Genomic DNA, 13,941 nt, shown 5'->3' with positions numbered 1-13,941 from the left:
TAGCAGACTGGAATGCTTTTGAAAAAGGCCAGCTATCAGAGATTGGCCTCGTTAATAACCACAGTAAAACCAGCTCTTGAAGCTCAAAGACGCAGCTAATTAGGGCAGAAAAATTCAACCTCAAATTAAGAGTGTGTGCTTGTGTGTGTGTGTGTGTGCGTTTCTGAAGTGTAAAAGCTTTTCTCCTGGAGAAGTATGTCTAAGTATATTTTGGACGTGTTCCAAGATCCACTGTATGACAAAGCCAGTACTACAAAAATGTCAGGGCTGGGTTAATGAACTCCCAGGAGCATCTGTGTGCCCATCTGTCCAGTAAAAAGGGAAAATCAACTTCCTTACCTAGAAGACTGACTGATCCTAAACTTTCAAAAGAGTGAGACTCAAAAAAATTGAGATTCTCTGAGGATGTGTTAGAATGTTTTCCTGGGTTTTTTCAAAGTAATAATGTAGGTACATGGCCCAGCACAATTGGTACTTGAGCATGTATTGAATCTGTCTACATGTTCTAGATCATGGAGAGTTAGATGTAAATATCAGCTGGTGTTTGACCCCGAGAAGCTTGTGTCTGCTGCAGACCAGAGCCTGGGCCAGGGAAGTCATTCCACATACATCTAAGTGTTACATTTTTGGAGAAGAGATTTTTCCCTAAGTAGAGGTCAGCTGCAACTGCCTCAAAATTTGCCAATGATGAAGATTATATGACCACTTACAGCCTACTACCTGTTTGTCAGCTGTCTGATCAATTAAAACTTAAGAATAGCCAAAAAAAACCAAAAGCACGGCCTTAACAGTATTAGTTTAAGATTATATCAGCCAATGAACTGTCCCCACAGAAAAGAAATGTAGAATTAAGATATTCAGGGCAGCAGTGCACCCCAATGTCTCACCACGGATAACTACCTACACTTGAGAAGAGATCCATGAAAAAACAATAAATAAATTCAGAGGCACTGTGAGTCCAACCCCATGTGAGCCAAGCCCAAGGCGGTGCCTTTGTGATCCCAGGTCTCTTTAGTGCAAGGAGCTATTCCTGGTGCTTCAGAAGGGAGCAGGTTCCCGGGGAAGTCGTTCAGTGAGAAGAGGCACTTCCACCAGGAGACGTCAGGGAGTCTTCCTGGGTCATCAGGCTGTGTTTTAAAGGGTGTTTGGGGTTCTGAGGGCATCCCTGGTAGCTCAGTTGGTAAAGAATCCGCCTGCAATGCTGGAGACCCTGGTTCGATTCCTGGGTTGGGAAGATCCACTGGAGAAGGGATAGGCTACCCACTCCAGTATTCTGGTCTGGAGAATTGCATAGACTGTATAGTCCATGGGGTCATAAAGAGTTGGAAGCGATTGAGCCACTTTCACTTTCACTTTTGGGATTCTGAAGTATGGAAACAGGACAGAATGGCTCTTATGACTCAAAATGTGTTCTGTGGAATGGCTGGGCATTCCCTAGAAGCATGTTAGAAATGCAGAATCTCATGGTGTATATATAAGTACATGCATATATATATATATATATATATATATATATATATGCACACACACATACTGGAATACTGAAGTGAAGTGAAGTGAAGTCACTCAGTCAAGTCCGACTCTTTGCAACAACGTGGATTCTAGCCTACCAGGCTCCTCCGCCCATGGGATTCCCCAGGCAAGAATACTGGAGTGACTTGCCATTTCCTTCTCCAGAGGATCTTCCCAACCCAGGGATCGAACCTGGGTCTCCCGCATTGGAGGCAGACGCTTTAACCTCTGAGCCACCAGGGAAACTCTTACTCAACTTTAGAAAAAATAATGAAATAATATCATTTGCAGCAACATGGATGGATGTAGAGATTATCATACTAAGTGAATTAAGTCAGATGGAGAAAATCAAATATATGATCATTGTTTCTATGTGGAATTTAAAACAATAATGCAAATGAACTTATTAACAAAAGAGCAATAGACTCATAGAAATAGAAAACAAGCTTATGGTTGTTTCCCAAAGGGGAAAGGAGGGGGAGGGATAAATTAGACATTTGGGATTAACAAATACACCTTACTGTATATAAAATAGATAAACAATAGCAATAAACAATAGCAAGGACCTATTGTATAGTACAGGGAACTAGGTTCAATAGCTTGTAATAGCCTAAAATGGAAAAGAACATAAAAATAAATATATATAAAATTGATTTATATATTACATATGTTTCTTTACATATATATATTATATATACATACAGAACTGAGTCGTTTTACTGCATACCTGAAACATTGCAAATCAACTTACACTTCAATTTAAAAAAATTAATTATTTTTAGAAAGGAAAGAAATGGCAGAATCTTAGGAACTACCCCAGACCTATAGAATCAGAATTGGCAAGTGAGTAAGATCCCTTGGTGGTTTGCATGTGAAAGCATCGCTGTAGACCATGTGGCATTTTATTGAGCAGAACGTGATCTAGGGACAGCCACAGAAGAGGGGCAGAGAGGAAAAGTCAGAAAACCCTCACTCCTCTAGCTGCAACTCTGAGACGGTAGGAAAAGCGGTTTCCGTCTCTGAATCTTAGTGTCTTAGTCTGTAAAACTGGTCCGTGAGCTCCATCCTGCCTACTTCATGAGTCTGTTTTTGGCTTGTGTGTTTTCAAAGTGATGGAATGATTTTAATTTATTTTAAACTCTTTTTTATTGCAGTACAGTTGTTTTACAAAGTTGTGTTAGTTTCTGGTGTACCGCAAAGTGCATCAGCTATATGTATGCATATATCCCTCTTTTTTGGATTTTCTTCTCAATTAATGTCACCACAGAGTGTTGAGTAGAGTTCCCAGTGCTATGCAGTAGGTTCTCATTAGCTGTATTTTATACACAGTATCAATAGTGTATATATATCAGTCCCAATCTCCCAATTCATCCCATCCTCCCTCTTTCCCCCTCAGCATCCTTACATTTGTTCTCTATGTCTGTGTCTCTACTTTAGCTGTGTAAAGTAGATTGTCTATAGCAGTTTTGTCAGACTCCAGTGTTATGCGTTAATATTTGTTTTTCTCTTTCAGATCACAAAGAGAAAAGTGAGATAACACATGTGAAAGCACATCAGTTCTGAGTACCCAGTTCTGCTGACCAACAACCAGCACGTTTCTCTCTCCAAGTGCCCTTGTTGAAAATAAGGCTGCTCCTCATTCTTCCATCCACAGCGCCCCAACATTGGGTCTGCTAGGCTCGGTCCAGAGTTGCATGGTACATGCAAGCTAAGTCGCTTTAGTCATGTTCAACTCTGTGTAACCCTATAGACTGTAGCCCACCAGGCTCCTCTGTCCATGGGGACTCTCCAGGCAAGAATACTGGAGTGGGTTGCCATGCCCTTCCCCAGGGGATCTTTCCAACCCAGGGATCAAATCTGGGATCCCTGCATTGGCTGGCGGGTTCTTTACCACTAGCGCCACCTGGGAAGCCCCAGCAAAGCTTCCAGAGAATAGTCTTCCTCAAAGGAACTGACTCCAATGGAGGGAGTGGGTCACAGGAAGAAGGGAACCAAGGAAGGAATGTGCTAAGGGCTGGGGGCCAGTTCCTCTTACAATATCTGGATGTCAAGTGGGTGCAGGGGCTAAGAAAGCATCAGGCCTGTCATCTAGGAGCTCACAGTCTAGCAGAAATTAGGACTTGTTCTGTAGTAGGCCTTGAAGAGATGTTCTAAAGTATAGGCCCAACTTGCTGAGCTTCTTCTTATGGTTGACTGGACCACCGCAAAGTGATCTGCTTTGGTTCGGGAAAGAGGAAGAAGACCTGGGTTCAAACCCCAGCCCCAGGTCTTACTAAGTGGAATTCTAGGTAACCCCATCACCTCCCTGAGACTTGATGTCCTCATATCAAAAATAGGACACTGGTAATAACACTGTCCCAAGGAGTTATTGTGAAGAAAATTAAATTGGAAGCAAACAAACCATTTTTAAAATATTTGTTCATTTTCTATCTTTCTCACTGAAATGTAAAAAATCTCTGAAATCAGGAACTTGAATGTGTTGCCCCTCATGGAATTTTCAGCACCTAGAACAGTGACTGGCACAAATGACATGCTTCATAAGAGCGTCTTGAATGAAGGGAGAAATATTAATGTTCTTTATGCCCAGATACAAATCTTTCTGGTGTGAATTTGCATTTTTATGCTTGCAGTTAAAGTTCCAACCCCCAGTGCTGCCTCCTGGTATTGACATCTTATGCTTTGAATCAAGGTTGATCTGCGTGACCAGTAGACTATGGCAAAAGTGATGGCATCTCATTTTCAAGATTAAGTTGTGAGACACTACAGTTTCCACTCCTCTTGTTCTGTGGCTCTGTTGTCCTCTTGCTTCTGTATTTCTTGCTCTTAAGAAAGACAGGTGATGAGTAGCCCCAAGCAGAGATTCATATGGTAAAGATTGGATTCTCCTGCCAACAGCCATGAAAATGAGCTTGCAAGTCATTTCACAGACCCATTCTCTAGGCAAGGTCTGGCCAGTGTATAAAGGTGGACTCCAACAGATGAATGGATAAAGAAGATGTGGTGTGTATATATATAACGGGATATTACTTGGCCATAAAAAAGAATGAAATAATGCCATTTGCAGCAACATGGATGGACTTGGAGGGCATTATGCTAAGTGAAATAAGCCAGAGAGAGAAACACAAATACTGTATGATATCCCTTAAATGTGGAATTTTAAAAATACAACAAACTAGTGAATAAAACACAAAAGTAGGTTCACAAATATAGAGAAAACAAACTAGTGGTTATATGTGGGGAGAGTGGAGGGACAACACTCAACAGGCTTCTAGGGGATAAAAAAAGGGGAGAGTTTTTAACAGATTATTTGAAATCATGTGTGTGAAACTTCTGAAAATTATAAAGCACTATAGAATTCAAAGAAATTTTCATTCAATAAAAAAATGAAAAATAAATAAAGCTGGGCTCTCATTTCCTTTAAAGTTCTCACTGTAATTCTACTGTTACAACCCCAGCTACACACACTTATTTGGAAATTACATCACCCTGTTGGTTTACAATAATCTCATGGTAAAAATAAAACAAAACCCCTCTGGCTCTTTTTCATATAAACAACTGTTAGTCCATGTACCACCACCAGACTTTAAAAAACTTACACTGGAGAACTCATTCAGGGCCATATATTCATCTGTGTCAACTTTCACTTCATTGATTCTAGCCCATAATCTCAGTCTCAAGAAATATTCTAATAAAATATTCCAGACATATAAACAAGTATAGATGATAATGCAATGGCCACCCATCTCCTCACACTCCTGCTTTGGAAAGAAAATCATTTAAATCTGATTGAACAATCTGTATACCCTTCCCCCACTCCATGTTCTCAAAGGAAGCCACTGTTTTGAACACCCTCCTTATCATTCCAACACATTTCTTTGCATTTTTACTACATCATACTGTTTGTCTTTTTAAATTTCATAGGAAAATTTATATATCCCTCTGAAAAATGCTTTTTTTTTTCCACTCTAAATTCTACTTCTGATATTTGTGGTGGTGGTTTAGTCACTAAGTCATGTCCAACTCTTACGACTCCATGGACTGTAGGTAGGCCTCTAGGCTCATCTATCCATGGGGATTCCCCAGGCAAGAATATTGGAGTGGGTTGCCATTTCCTTCTCCAGGGGAATCTTCCCAACTCAGGAATTGAACCTGCCTCTTCTGCACTGCAGGTGGTTTCTTCACTTCTGAGCCACCAGGGAAGCCTTTAAGATACTTAATTATGTTAATATATGTAGCTGTAATTTACCCATTGGACCAGGATATGGAGAAGTGATGTAACGGTTCTCAAGATGATGGTCACTGGGATTTGTCTCCAACTTCCTCTGTTACAAAAATGCTGCTATAAACATTATCATACATTTTTCTCTCCATATATGTAAAAGAGGACCTCTAAGTGTTTACCAAAGGGGAGAATTGCTAGATGATGGATCATGTGCATCTTCTATGCTACCAGATGTTGCTAACTTGTTCCCGGGAATGATGGAGCAAGTTAGATCTCCATGTACCCTGGACATGTGGGAGAGGTCCTGAGACTCCACACTTTGATCAAAGGCCAGTGTGTATCAGCCTTGATTATTAGCCAGTCGGATGAGTGTGGAAAGTTTCTAATTATTCTTTTACTTTTATCTCACTAACATTGACTCTGCCTCTACTGTTCATGTGACACAATAATTAGGATGCTCCTGCCTTTGAGTAACAAAACATTCAACTAAAAGCAGCTTGGACTGAAGTGTTAGTTGCTCAGTTATGTTCGACTCTTTGCAACCCCAAGGACTATAGCCCGCCAGGCTCCTCTGTCCATGGAATTCTCCAGGCAAGAATAATGGAGTGGGTTGCCATTCCCTTCTCCAGAGCATCTTCCCGACTCATGGATTAAATTCGGGGTCAGGCAGATTCTTTACCATCTGAGATATCAATATATAGTAAAATAACAAAAGCAGCTTAAACATATCATAAGAAGCTTACTGATAAAAAGCTTCCAGATTTGGTCACCTTAGTGGTCCTAGGGCCTGGGACTTCCATTTTTCTTCCTTTTCGCCTTTAGCTTTGGTTTATCTTCTCATCATGATGGCAAGATCTCTACCCCTGAATATCATACAACAGCATGCAAAGGCAAGCAGGCTGCTCTTCATCCTGTGTCTTTTTCATCACTGAGCAATATTTTTCACAGAAGCCCCTTGACCAGCTGCCCCAATTTCCCTTCATACCATATTGACTAGGATTACTTTTCATACCTGTGACTGAAGCAGTGACAAGAAGGGGGAATAAAATTTCAGTGGGCAGTTTAGACAGTCACCCTTGGGGATAAAATGGTCCCCCTCCTCTAAGCACATGAGAGAGTGAAACCCCAAATGAATTCAGAGGTCTTCTAACAATAAAGAAGAATGGAGGTGATAGCTTTGGGGTGGCAGAAACAAAATTCCTTAAGGCTAAATTCTAGAAAGAGCTTTCATTCTGGTGTCCATTTTTAGCATATGGACACCAGTAGTTTCCTTGAGTTCCAACTCAAGAAGCTTTTACTATCTTTACTTTTTATTATTTTTTTTATCTTTACTTTTTTTTAAACATGGAGTTCCATGAATTCGTCCAACCTCCATTATTTCCTTCTTTAAGCACCGACTGTTCATATTCAAAATTTTTCTTGTTCCTTAGAATTTCTTTGCACATAATGCTCCAGATCACCACTGAAAAGATAAAGGCTTCCAATTTCCTACCCTCAGCTCCATTTTTGTGCTTCTAAAGCTATTTCTTCCTCCTACACAGCACTTGTATTTTCTTGGGATTTCTAAACTGATACAAGTACTATCACTTTAGACAATTCTTCTCAAACTAGGGTTATTTCCAACTTGCTTATGGTCTTTGTGGATGAGATTCTCTGATCCAGAGCCTCAGATTGGTACTGAAGCCATTTTCTGAGCCTTTAAAAATATTAAACTTGGTATAGAAATAGACTTGCCTCTGGTCCCTCTGTCCTCTGAAACCAGAACCAAAGATTCTTTAAAACTGGTACAAGAAACCAAAAGTTTTCCGGATGCTGATTCATTGCTCATCAGTCACATCAGTGATTAAATATTTAAGTGCCAAGGAGTCTGTGATGAAATATTAATCTCCAGCCAGTCTACTATAAAATATTTAAGAACTGGTGAGTCTGGAGTGTGCAGCTTTCAGCTCAGAGCAAGAAGAGCCCCATCCAAGGCCGGATGCTGGATGATGGAGCAGATGCACAAAGATGAGTTGATGGGGAAAAATGTCAGATCCAAGTGCACCCAGATGCCCTGGCTACACAGCACCAAGACTGTGGCTGGTCACGTGGGGCTGGTCTGTTTGTGAGCAACGATTCACCCCCATGAGGAATGCCAACCTGAACTTTTTACGTGCTTTTCAGAAATGTAAAAACAGAGACTCAGAGAGGTAGAGGGAATTGCTTCTGGTTTCAGCAAGGAGCAACATTAACTAAGCTTTTCACATTTGTGCTCAGTCGTATACGACTCTTTGCCGCCTCATGGACTGTAGCCCACCAGGATCCTCTGCCCGTGGAATTTTCCAGGCAAGAATACTGGAGTGGGTTGCCATTTCCTCCTCCAGGGGATCTTCCCAACCCAGGGATCAAACCTGTATCTCCTGCGTCTCCTGCATTGGCAGGCAGATTCTTTACCACTAGCAGCAACTGGGAAGCCCTTTTCACATTTAAGCAGGAATTATTTCCTTTCCAGCCCCAGTAGAACCATGAAGAAAGATTCTTGCACAGTCTTTGTATTGGTTAAAAAAAAAAACATTTTCTCTGCTGTTTCAAGCAGAGGGAATTTAATATGGGGAATTGACTACAAAGGAGCTAGAAGGGCTGGAAGACCAAATAAGAGAAAGAAGGGAAGCTAAAAAGAGGAAGTTCAGCTCAGTTCAGTCACTCCGTCAGGTCCAACTCTTTGTGACCCCATGGACTGCAGCACACCAGGCCTCCCTGTCCATCACCAACTCCCAGAGTTTAATCAAACTCATGTCCATTGAGTCAGTGATGCCATCCAGCCATCTCATCCTCTGTCGTCCCCTTCTCCTCCTGCCCTCAATCCCTCCCAGCATCAGGGTCTTTTCCAATGAGTCAGTTCTTCGCATAAGGTGGCCAAAGTATTGGAGTTTTAGCTTCAGTATCAATCCTTCCAATGAATATTCAGGACTGATTTCCTTAAGGATGGACTGGTTGGATCTCCTTGCAGTCCAAGGGACTCTCAAGAGTCTTCACCAACACCATAGTTCAAAAGCATCAATACTTCAGCACTCAGCTTTCTTTATAGTCCAACTTTCACATCCATACACGACTACTGGAAAAACCATAGCCTTGACGAGACAGACCTTTGTTGACAAAGTAATGTCTCTGCTTTTTAATGTGCTATCTAGGTTGGTCATAAGTTTTCTTCCAAGGAGTAAGCGTCTTTTAATTTCATGGCTGCAGTCACCATCTGCAGTGATTTTGCAACCCAAAAATATAAAGTCTGTCACTGTTTCCACTGTTTCCCCATCTATTTCCCATGAAGTGATGGGACCAGATGCCATGATCTTAGTTTTCTGAATGTTGAGCTTTAAGCCAACTTTTTCAGTCTCCTCTTTCACTTTCATAGTGAAACTGAAAAGAATAGGGAGGAACATTTCGATGGGCAGTGCTGCTCACCCATCCCCAGACCAAGGCTTTGAAGTCTATTCCTGTAGCTGAGTTCTTGCAGATCCTGTCTCAGTTGGTTCTGAGTCCACCAGAGAAGTGTCTCCTCAACCAGAGCTGCAGATTCTGGAGAAAGGATGCTTATTCCTGCCAGCCAGCTGGAACTCAAAATCGGCTCCACTCTCATTGCCACTGCAAGAGCCAGTAGCAGCTGCCACCTTGTTGGAGCCACCGCACCTTCTTGTCAGGCTCCCACCAGTGCCTCCTACTGGCAGAAGCGGACAGAACTTCCCCCTACGAGGGAAACTAACACATGTAGTTTGCAGGCTTCCAACAGGAGGGTACTGAACTAGGAAACAGCATGTAAATAGCAGGCACAGCCCCATTGCTACTTGACAGAAAGAACTCCACAATAATATGAGTCAAGCTTGGCTTCCCCGTCTTTTTCTGCTGTCTCACCATGAAATGAGACACCTCACAAGTCCAGGAGTTTCTCCAGGGTTGGTCTTAAATATGGGTAGTCAATTACTTGTGTTTGCTTAATCAATTCTAAAAACAAAAGAATGTTTAAGTGAGTTGATAGTTGCAGATTCCTTTCCTGTTGAGAGTTCTCAAATTATACCAAACTTGTGTGATTATAAAATGTGCAAAACAACCTGGAAAGAGGCCCATCCAAGTAGGATCGTAGAAGCTTGAGCTGTAAAGCAGCTGAGCCATCAATAAGATACTTCCACCTGTTGGTTTGCTGACAGGAAGACCGGATGCCAGAAAGGGCCTGGTGATGGTCTCCAACAACCGCAGCCTACTCTGATGACTCGGGCCAGTATTCCTCTGCACTGCACACTGGCTGTGCCTGGCAAGCTTGTCGCTTGATAAAGATGGTCTTAGCTTTGTTGCTTATCATTTTTTACACATCCTACTCATCTCCCCAGTGAAGAAATACAAGGAGAATACTTCATTTCCTGTATGGTAGAGTTTTATAAGGCATTTTAACATCCATTACCTCCACGCGTCTCAAAGAGAACCCTGTAGACTAAAATCCAGGACATTTATTCTCATCTCTGCATGTGTGATGCGCAGCAAGGTGAGGTGACTAACTTAAGAGGATACAGCGGAGGACTTGCTATTCATAGCCTGCTGTAACAAACAGCCTGCTATAACAGGCTATCCAAATGCTGAATAAGTTAGCAAATGAAAATCTGAATGCACCCTGGTCATCATTCATAAAAACTGGGGCTAGAAGAAGCACTCATTCAACAAGAGGAAGAGTTTGTTAGGAGAAAAAAAAAGAGGGTGTGAGGAGATGGAACTTGGGAGGAAAATGTTAGTTTCTATGAGTGAGGAGGTGGAAGAAAGGGGGTTCTTAGAACCCACAGACCCCTGAAATCAGCCTATTCTAAGATAGAACAGGAAGAAGATTCTGATTACATGTGTATGTGTTAGTCGCTCAGACGTGTCCGCCTCTCTGCTACCCCATGGATTGTAGCCTGCCAGGCTTCTCTGTCCATGGGATTCTCCAGTCGAGAATACTGGAGTGGATTGCTGTTCCCTTCTCCAGAGGATCTTCCCAACCCAGGGATCGAACCCTGATCTCCTTCATTGCAGGCAGATTCTTTACCGTTTGAGCTACAGGGAAGAACTGCTAATTACAGAAGGCCCCTAAAAGCCAGCTGTTGCATCTAGAATCCCCACTTCCTGTCATTGCCCTGTACAGTCGTGAACTCTTCTAGGTCTGAGAATATCAGGCTCAGTCCAAAGGCTCAGGATCCCTCCAGGTTTCCTGACTGTCCAGGGTCCACTGCCTTGTCACCCCCATTTCCTACCCTCACCAACCTGCCCTTCCTCACCCCTGAGTCGCCTGGCTTCTACCCTCTCCAGGCTCCCACCCCTCACAGTTACAAAAACAGAGGGAGTCTCCCAGCCATACTTCCCCCATCCCTAAATCCAGGGTGACATTCCATGCAAACCACCGCGTCGGTCCCTTTCTGTCGCTGTTTAGGGCCCGCTTTATGCGGACTCCATTGCACTTGTTCTGAGACAAATGAGGAAGATGTGCAGTCTATTACCCTTATAAACCAGCTCCTTTCTTCCTCTCTCTGCCGTTTAAAAGGGCCTTTCTATTTGACTGAACAAGAAAAGGAACTCTAAGAGGGGAATTAACATTGTCCCCATTATATTGTCCAATTAACACTTGTCCCGTCAAAGGCTGAGTAGGAAGCCGGGAGCCTTGGTCAATGAGAACTTTTAATCCCTCAGGTAAATGCAAAGTCGCATTGAACACGATCAAAGGGCAGATCTCAATATATTCTCCCTCCAAGCCCGGTCCCTCCCCCCTCATGCATAGGACTGTATGAGGCTGCTAAGTTCTGGTTTGAATGAGTCTCAACCTCCCTTTGTGGCCATGTTGGGTGAAAGTGTGGGGGATGGTGGATCAGACATTTAAAAACTCACAGCAAGGCTCTTAATTACGCTCAAGACAAAGACACCAACGCAGACGTGGTGAAGTAATGACGACCCAACCATCTTCTTTTTTAAAAATCGATTTCCTCTCTGTAGGTACTAGGTCCAACACCATTATGAACAAAGTAAATTATGCAAATAATTAATCCTTTAGAGTGATGGAATTTGGGGGTCAGTTTCTTGGATCTATAGAATGCCGGCATTCACTGAGATCTGACCCATGAGAAACTGATGGGCAAATAGAATCCGGACTTGAGCTGGAGAGCAAGTACTCTGAAACACTTGTTTTTCAGTTCCCTCCATCCCCTATGATCCTAACATGCTTCTTTTCTTTTTTAAAAAAGGTTTTTATTGGGGTGCAATTGATTTACAATATTTATTAGTTTCAAGTGTGTAGCAAAGTGAATCAGTTACAAAAATACATATATTCACTTTTATAGACTCTTTCCCCAGATAGGCCATTTACAGAGTATTGAGTAGAGTTCCCTGTGCTATATAGTAGATCCTTGTCAGGTATCTATTTTCTGTATAGAGTAGTGTGTATGTGTTAATCCCAGTCTTTCCATTTATCCCTCACTCTGCTTTCTCCTTGCTAACCATAGTTTATTTTGTACATCTGTAACTATATTTCATTTTTGTAGATAAATTCATTTGTAGCCTTTTTCTTTAGATTCCACATGCAAGAAATATCATATGATATTTATCTTTCTCTGTCTGACTTGCTTCAGTCAGTATGATAATCTCTAGGTCCATCCAAGTTGCTGCAAATGGCAGTATTTTGTTCTGGTTTATGGCTGAGTAATATTCCATGGTATATATGTACCACATCTTTATCTATTCCTGTTGATGGATATTGAGGTTGCTTCCATGCTTCTTTTCACTTGGTAGGTGCTTAAAATGTATTTATACATGATGTTGTCTTAAAAACTGATTTGCTTAAGGATTAAGCCATTCGCTTCTCCAAGGGATCTTCCCGACCCAGGAATCGAACCCAGGTCTGCTACATTGCAGGCAGATTCTTTACCATCTGAGCCCCCAGGGAAGCCCAATTTAAGACCTGGGTCACTTCGAAAAGATTCCTACTGGTTTACTAAGATGAAAAGTGAATACAGGAGAAAGGAAGAGTAGAATGATAAACTGATGCCTGGAGTGAGTTAATTCATAGGAGTGTGTGCTGATCATTCCTGCCCAGTTACTACTGATGCCCTCTGGGGCTGCCAATGAGCTTCCTGGTTGCCAGTACAAAAAAGGAAATACAATTGGTGGCAAAATCTATATTGTCCAGAGAATATCTACTTAAATAAATTGAAGAATACAATATAATTTTGATAGCCTGGAGCAAGCAGGTAATATGGGACTTCTTTCCTCGACTTCTGAACATACATTCTGAAATTGTTTTATGAAATTATACTGAATGGTATCAAGGGAAGAGGTCATCATCCTGAGATCTAACTTGGCTAAGCTCTGGGGAGTGAGCTGAGCTCCTGAAAGATGCCATGCAGCCCTGAGGAAGGTTGGCACATGAATGGCTGTCTGTAAAGGTAGCTCTTCAGATCATTTAGGAACCCCAGTAAGCTCACAGCAAAAGTTTGGCACCCTGGTCCCACTGGCAAGGCTAGAGCCAGGCTGTCCTAGCAAGTTTTGACCCAGATCCACTATGACCAAGAAAAGCAGATTAATGTGTAACCCAACCAATCAACATCCACCAAGGCCATCAAGATGTGAGCACCTGTGCAGGCCAGGCTTGGGGAAGACAGAGAAAAACGGCCCTTGGTACTCCTAATCCGTGGGCACTCTGGCTGGCGCTGACATCAACCACAAGACGTCCTTGCTGTTCCTTCCTTCTTAGGCCTTTTACACATGTGATTCCTTTGGCTTGGAATGCTTTCTCCCCACCCGGGTTACTCTCTGTATTTCACAAAGTGCATGCGTGCTCAGTTCTACAGTATCTGGCTCTGCAACCCCATCGACTGTAGCCTGCCAGCCTCCTCCTGCCTTGAACTTTTCAGACAAGAATACTGGAATGGATTGCTATTTCCTACTCTTGAGGATCTCCCTGACCCAGGGATGGAATTCACGTCTTCTGCATTGGCAGTTGGATCCTTCACCACTAAGCCACCTGGGAAGCCCTTTCACAAAGACCTTTGTTCAAACATCATCTTATTACAGGATGGTCTGTCCACCCTGTGAAATACTGGACACACATTTTCCCAACATTTTCCCCCTCCACCCAAGCCCAGCTCTTCTAGGTTCACAGTCTTCTGTCCATGGAATTCTCCAGGCAAGAATACTGGAGTGGGAAGCCATTCCCTTCTCTG

The 13,941-nt window shown here is 42.4% G+C and overlaps 1 non-coding gene across 1 annotated transcript; it reads right to left on the bottom strand.

Annotated features, from left to right (window-relative positions):
• Positions 1–1,683: 1,683 nt before the first annotated feature.
• On the bottom strand, positions 1,684–1,755 carry TRNAW-CCA (transfer RNA tryptophan (anticodon CCA)). The gene has a single exon. It is a non-coding gene; the product is annotated as a tRNA-Trp (tRNA).
• Between the last annotated feature and the right edge of the window lie 12,186 nt (positions 1,756–13,941).

The sequence above is a fragment of the Muntiacus reevesi genome, chromosome 3 (assembly GCF_963930625.1).
Source record: "Muntiacus reevesi chromosome 3, mMunRee1.1, whole genome shotgun sequence".
Taxonomy (NCBI): domain Eukaryota; kingdom Metazoa; phylum Chordata; class Mammalia; order Artiodactyla; family Cervidae; genus Muntiacus; species Muntiacus reevesi.
This window is presented reverse-complemented; position numbering and strand designations above follow the sequence as displayed.